The sequence below is a fragment of the Mus caroli genome, chromosome 13 (assembly GCF_900094665.2).
Source record: "Mus caroli chromosome 13, CAROLI_EIJ_v1.1, whole genome shotgun sequence".
Classification (NCBI taxonomy): domain Eukaryota; kingdom Metazoa; phylum Chordata; class Mammalia; order Rodentia; family Muridae; genus Mus; species Mus caroli.
The window spans coordinates 3162037-3169978 of record NC_034582.1 but is presented as its reverse complement, the minus strand read 5'-3'; positions in this window follow the sequence as shown (position 1 = coordinate 3169978).

The window sequence follows — 7942 nt, the reverse complement described above, 5'->3', positions numbered from 1 at the left end:
GCAACCACATGGTGGCTCATAAGCATCTATAATGAGATCTGGTGCCCTCTTCTGGTGTGCAAGCATACATGTATAGAGAATATTGTATACACAATAAAAAAGTAAATCAGTACATATACATATGGACTGGTGGACCTCTGAAGCAGAGGACTCCAGTTGTTAAAAGTTGTCTCATGTTTTGACTATTTCTTGTCATATGGTTTTACCTGCCATTGTTCTAACTTGGGACAACTGGATACATAAAGTGTCCAGAGGTCACTCCAGTGACTGTGGGTTTCCTGGGACTTGGGATATGGCTGGTCTATGTACAGAGGGTGCAGAATGCTGCCAGAGTGTAGAGCTGGAGCCAACTCCAGTGTCATGCCCTACAGCCTCGTATTACTTCAGTGGATGCAGGCAGGTACCATAACCCTCTGAGCATTGAATTCACCTCCAGCAGCTGCCAAGCTGCCCCTCCCCAGAAGTTACAACACTGGGGAAGGAGGGGGAAGTTTTGCCTTTTTGTTCTGGATGTATGTGTGAATGTCGCCACTGCATGTTCGTTTTTGCCTAGTCATGCTTTTGTGAGTTTACTGGGCTGTTTCTTCTACCACCAGCCATTCAAGCTCCAAATGCATCTCTGGGCTTTTTGGCCACTGGATCTAATGTAATAGGGATTCCAACACCACTTGAGTATGGATAATGTCAAAATTGTTTTATTCTGTCCTACTTTATTAGAACACTGGCTTTGAAATTAAGTTATGTCTCTCCCTCAGACCCAAACATGCTTTTAAAATCTCTATGTCTGGGTCAAGAGCTGAGACAAGGAGAGACGAGAGCAAAGCAAAACACTTAAAGGCATTATTGGCTTGTAAGTTTATTGGGTATGGTTAAAAAATTGGTAATATCTGTAATAAAATAACAAGATAACAAAACCTGTAGCATGGGTTGCTGTTAAATCTTAAAGGAATCATGTGGCATGATCCTATTTGGGGATGTAAGCAATGCATGGCCTGCTACCATCCCTAGGCAGTCACGTGGCTGGCACCATCTTTCCTAGGGTTGCAGAGGAAAGATGTCCTTTGGCTTCAGCACCATCTTAATTAAAGGTAACCACACGGTGTGGCCAGCCAGGAGACTAAGTAACAGGACTCCAAGATACTTTGAATTGGGATGGATATTTGTATGATAATTTCTGTCCTGTCTTGTAAACAAGGTTTATGAAAGATAGGATTTAAAAACAAAGTTTGTTTAATGAGGTATTAAAGCTTCACCTCTAGGAATTCATATACAAGAACATATACTGCTGGCAGCCACACTTTGTAAGAGTCACTCAGGTGGTATTGGTTTTAGAGACATGGAATTGTTTGTACTGTTGGAGATCTTGTGCATATTATGCTTGTGTCCTGTGTCTTCACTCTTGATTTAAAAAACAAAAACAGGGCTGGTGAGATGGCTCAGTGGGTAAGAGCACCCGACTGCTCTTCCGAAGGTCCAGAGTTCAAATCCCAGCAACCACATGGTGGCTCACAACCATCCCTCTTCTGGAGTGTCTGAAGACAGCTACAGTGTACTTACATATAATAAATAAATCTTAAAAAAAAAAACTTTATTTTGATATTGCAGGAGTGTTTACAGTTTTTAAAGAAAATTTTGGAGTTTTATAGAAGAAAATGAGAATAAAAACATTTTAAGAAACATCTTTCAAAACCATTTAAGTTTATAATGCTATAGGACATTTTAAATTTATAAGATAGCTTAATGTGATGCCTCTACTAATATGTGATCTTGAAAAAAATAGATAAATAAAAGGCTAAAATTTGGCTAAGGTCTATTCAGGCTCACAGTGACTGATTTCAGAATGTATGTTTAACCTCCTTGTTTTTGCTAACATTGTTAAGCTGTAGCTATTTTGGTAAATTGAATTATTCAAGAAACTGTTATATACTATAATGGCATGCTACATAAGAACTAGGAAAATAAAGTTGCCAGTCTCCCTTATGGACTTTATTTATGAAAAGAGCTTCAATTCAGAAGTTGTTATTTTTATTATAAACTGTTAAAGATGATTAAGCTTTAAGATGATATGAACTACACTTGCAGTCGTGAGAAATATTGATGTCATGAATTACAGGGAAAAAAAGCTTTATTTAGCCTCATATAGACATTTCAAGGTATAGTCTAAAGCAAGAAACTGAAAGAATAAGCAAAAACTGTTTACCTTGGATATACCTAATAGATAATGGCCCTCAAACTGCCAAAGATCTACTGAATATGGCATTTAAGAAACATAAGCTTACTATGTCAAACAGAGCCACCACCTCCTACAGTGATTCCCTGCCCTTGGTGTCTCCAAAACTATAATGGAGTAGGATAGTGGCTCCATCTGGATTGTGGTAGTGCCAACCACTAGGCAAGACTACCCCAATGCCTTGCCTACTACCAGGACCCAGTCCTAACTGGACAAACAGGACACTGTAGAAATGATTATCCCACTTTGCCTAGACAAAGTAAGACCAGTTCCCCCATGATCCTCCCCGTAGGAAAGGCTCTCACCTTCTAGGTGTGGCAGCCAGAGACTGATGCTTGCCTGGTATCTCTATCCCCCAAGCAAAGCTGTGGAGTCCACAGGAGCCTGGGATGATTGACTAGGTAATGGACTGATCCCTGTCATTTTAACTGACAATTTGGATTATACTTCCACCTATAATTTATCTTTCTCAGATCTCTGATGGCAAGGACAAGACAAAAATGTAGTTTTGTCAGGTTGGCAGCAGCAGGCAACCAGCTCCTTCCCACAAGGCCTCAGCCACAGTCTTAGTTCATCTAAAATTACTAGGTCTCTTGTTAAGAAAAGGCAAATAGTTTTGCCTTGCTAACAGGCCTTACATTAAAGACAAGCAAGTTTCAGGTGTAACTTTCCACTAAAAGAACATGCTTTGCAATGACTATTCTCAGTAATAACTACCCCTGTCTCTGATAAATAACTAGGTGATGGAAAGAAAAGGATTCAAAGTCCCTGTAAGTTCTTAGGCTCTAAAAAAAGTGTTCTAAGCTATTTAGTGGTCTGAATATATGAAAACTTAAGAAAGTTCTAATGGTATAAGAAAATCAATTCATATACATGAAAATGGGATATGTTTTCTGAAGTAGAAACGTCTGGTTGTGTCATATGATGCAGACTCACGTGATGTTTTGCTAAGGCAAGGCCCATGAGAGGACATGTAATGTTTGGAAAGAGTGTAAGTAGAACTCAACAGACAGTGAAAAGGCCCTTGTATAGCCAGCTGTGCAACACCTCATTGATCTCTTGTCTTTGATTATCTTCACTTCGTTGAGAGAGGCACAGCAGAGGCCTCCTAGCATTCTACCTCGTCCTGGTCGATCCTGCTGATTCATGCCAATTCAACAGAGGACTAGTGGTTTCTGCTGGATTATGCTGCCATTACTGATGTGTGTTTGGTGACACTTGTGAACTGGACTCCTGGTATCCTAACAAACGGAGGTTGGAACCCCCAAAGAGCTACTTATAAGCAGGTCCTTATCCCCTTGTCTTATTTACCATCTTTTCTTCCCTACTTTTGGATGGTGGGCTAGAAGGAGGGGTTGAAGTTTTTGACAACCCTTGTTAACGTAGATTTTGAGCCTACACTTTTCTATTTCTTCCCCCAACCCTTCTATGCTATTGTTATACTAGGATTTTAAAGGTCCAGAGTCTTAACATTGATCAATGGAGTTCTTACTATTCAGTCACAGGTCCAAGATTTTACATCTCCTATGATCATCTTCTAATTATGAACTTAAAGAAACATCTCATTGAGCTAAAAACATATATGTAGTTAGCTCCTCTAGACAGAGGGAAAATATGATCATGCTTTTATCTCAAAAAGTCCTAATTTTTGCTAGAACTCCAATGCATGAATCCACTCTGGCTATTTTACAATGTGGTTTTCAGTACAGATCAATGCTAATATATCTAAAACATTCTCTTTTCGTAAACTTAAAATTCATGTAAACTTCAGAGAGTCAAAGAAATCATACACTTGGATCCACCTGCCACAGATCAAATGGACTCCAAATAACTACAGCCTACGTTTCTTCACCTGTCTACTCCTAAGAATAGAACCTCTACCCTGGTCTTGAGACTCCTCCTATCCCCCAATTATTATAACCATGGGCCTGAAAGTTCCAAATGTAAGATTTTCCTTTAAGTTCCTAAACTTTAACTTCCATCTCTAGTCTATTTATCTCAGCAGATTTCCACTTGGCTGACAGACACCATCCAGAGATCACCTGCAGACTGAAAACTGCTAAGCTGAGATGAACTAGTCCAGCCTATATGGTTGCTCCCTGCCTCTTCAGCTGGGTCAGCTAACCAGGAGCTTTTGATGAATGCCCCATTCCCAGACCTTTGACTCACCTTTCAGCCTTCCTGGGCCCTTATGATGATGATGACAGAAACGACACCCTCGTTTCAGCTAGAAGTAGTTATAGAAGAGAGTGTGTCACTAAACTAACAGTTGAAATGCTAAATCAAAAGGAAGCTGCCTGGCATAAAAGACAAAATGGCTACCTATAAGGCTAAATTGCCAAACCAGGACAAATGGAGTCAGATTTATCAACGGACAAATTCACCAGCTGAAATAATTCTACAGTACAATAAGGTACTTAGACTGTTTTGTGCAGAACAAAGATATAGCACATGGCTTTATGAGAAAATACTGTTTTATACAAACCATAAGGGTTATAGTCTGGCTGTACTAAAAACCAAATTACAAAAAAGAGCCCTTAAATAAAAGTGGTACCCCATGTGTTTACAGGTTCCTTCATAGGTAGTAACTCTGGTGTCAGCCAACATAGGGCTGGCTTTAACCTTTCTGCTAATTACTGCTAGCTCTAGCATCACTGATGCCCTGACTAGATAATAATTCCTGGCTCAGTACCATGAAGTTGATGGTTATTGGATCCCAATATAAACCGGGACTTGCCTCTGAGCCAAGGATTTAACTCAGGATACAGTTCAAGGGGAGAACATAAGAGTCAAAATTACTCTGTTAGCTCCACCTGCCCAAGGACAAGGTAACTTCCTGCACTGTTGGGCATTGTAGTTCTTGGAAAATAACAAAGCCACCTGGGAAATACGGTGGCCATATGGTTTTGTCTTTAAAAAGTCCCAATGTCTGGGAAGATGATAAAAACATCCCACATAAAAGGTCACAATATAAAAAAGAGTAGAAATATTTCTGTCCTAAAAGAATACACATGACTTATTCAGAGGGCCAAAATGACACTACCTTTCTATCTGTATGGATGGAAACTATTAGGGATTGTTCCAACCCTGTGTAATCCTACAAGTAAACGATATTTTAGTTGGGTTCTTGGGTCCACTTGGCAAATAAGATTATAATTAACTGGATTTGATGGGGTGGGGCAGGGGGGGTATTGGAGAGGTCTGTTTACTATCCAAAGCAGATTGTATCAACCCCTCCATGATATTGGTCCAATAGCTTAGTTGCAGAAACCTCTGCTTTACACCTCCTCAACACACACACACACACACACACCAGGTAAACAGGAGCCCAAAGCTCCTAGGGCTGAAGGCAGGTATTTTCCAACCCCTCAGGCTATGTTATTCTCCTACAGAGGTCCCTGCCTCACCTGAACTTTTATTATGCTTCCTAGAATGCACCTCTTTCTAAATCACACCCAGCCTGACACAAGACTGCTGGATCTGTTAAAAGGCAGGGTTCCTTAACTCATTGGTTCAGGAGCAGAATTTGTAATAGCTAAGTTCTCCAACATGTCTGCTTGTTCATTCCCAGAAGCTACTGTTACCTTGGAAGATAGTGACTAGAAATAACTCCTGGAGATCTTGTCCCTGAAAATTACCCTCTTGCTAGTTCCCCCTTTTCTGCCCCTTGTAATACTAGTCTCATGGTTACTCCAAACACAACTTGTTTTGCCTGGTGGTAACCAGTCCCATTTCCTATGTGACCTCCAAACATTGTATAATAATCCATTTTGTGTATAGTTGTGCATATTCTTATTCAGGATCAGAAGAGACACACCTCTTAATCGCCTTTGGGCTGCCCAACCCGTGGTATAGGAAGGCTGCCCTTCTCCTCATTGTAATGGCAGTAGGAATGCGGATGGCAGGGGTTAATCCAAAAGACGGGAGGAGAAAGACCGCCAACCCAAATCATTATGGGAAAATCAATTAATTAAAGCAAGTTTAATTATTAATTAAATGTATATGTATGTGTATGTATGTGTGTATGTGTGTGTATGTATGTATGTGTGTATGTGTGTGTATGTATGTATGTGTGTATGTGTGTGTATGTATGTATGTATGTATGTGTGTGTGTATGTGTGTATGTGTGTGTGTTTGTGTGTGTATATGTATGTGTGTATGTTTGTGTGTGTGTATGTATGCCTATGTGTTTGTGTGTGTTTGTGTGTGTGTTTGCATGTATGTGTGTGTATATGTATGTGTGTGTATGTGTGTGTATGTATGTATATGTGTTTGTGTGTGTTTGTGTGTGTGTTTGCATGTATGTGTGTGTATGTGTGTGTGTGTGTGTGTGTGTGTGTGTGTGTGTGTGTGTGCTCATGCACAGGCTCCCCTAAAGTGGAGTTTGAGAAGTCAGCATTGAAGGTGAAGAAGACAAGGCTTTTATAGCTTCCAAATTGTGGGGGTGGAGGTGGGGGTGTGAAGGGCTGGGGGTATAAAATAAGCAGGGTTCCAGGAGGAGAACATAAACATAACAAGTGAGTCCCTCCTGAAACAAGGTGGGCAGGACAAGGTCATCATAACAATGTAACAAGGTAGTCATAGCTGGCCATGTAACAATTTGAAAAAAGGTAGAATTGTAAGATGATTATAAGCTTTTAAAGGAAAGACATGACTGCCATTCCTGAAGCAGGTGGCGCAGATCCCAATCCTTGAGAAACAGAGGCTTAGTCATAAATAGGAATGGAGCTAGATAGTCTTTAAAATGGCTTTGAATCCTCAAATGCACAGGGACTGCTGCCTGTGCACCCTGGCAGGCATTAGAGGAGAAATGAGCCTGTAACTGATAAGTCATCGGACAGATGCAAATCTTAGACAATTCAGTTCTCATATAGTCCTCTAAAAACAGTGAGAAGAAACTTAGACTTAATTTTCACGTCCAAGGGAAAACTTTGGGACACTGGGTTGAGGCTTGTTGCTTTAATGCTTTTAACTGTCTCAACCAGTGTGGTTGTCAGTAACTATCATGTACAGAGATTTTTCCCCCCTTTCAGAAAGCCTCTCTACTGTGAAAACTAAGACTGACCAGTTGGGCAAAGCCTCTGATCCGATTGAAATGCCTCAAGAATATTGACATCTACTCAGGGTGACTGACTTCAAGGTCAGTCTCTGGCCCAGGAGTTTTTTCCCCCAGAAGGAGTCACTCAACTTGGTGGCGCCTGAGACAGAGGAGTGAGTCTGTTTTCCAACCCCTGGAGCACTCTGAGCTTCATGAAGAAGGTCACATGAGAGGAGAGACACCCCACTTCCAACCCTCAGCCCCTGCACTCCACCCCCATACTGAAAACATGGCCCTGCCTTCTTCCAGAGCTGTGGAGACTCTTCCAGCATTTAACAGGGAATGTTTTAAGCCTTAAATAATATCCCACCCCTTCTTTTGAGGCTAAGCCTCTTGCCTTCCTATTTTTCTAAAGTGTGTAGTCCGACATGGTGGCATACATCTTTAACCCCAGCATACCCGAGGCAGAGGCAATCAGATCTCTAAATCTGAGGCCAGCCTGATCTACAAAGAGAGATCCAGGACAGCGGAGGCTATGCAGAGAAACCCAGTCTCACAAAGCAAAAAGAAAACAAAATAAAAAAACAAACAAAGAAAGGATGTGTTTTGTCTTCCTCCCTTCCCACTATATATTAGAGTCCTTTCTTTTTTTTTTTTTTTTTTTTTTTTTTTTT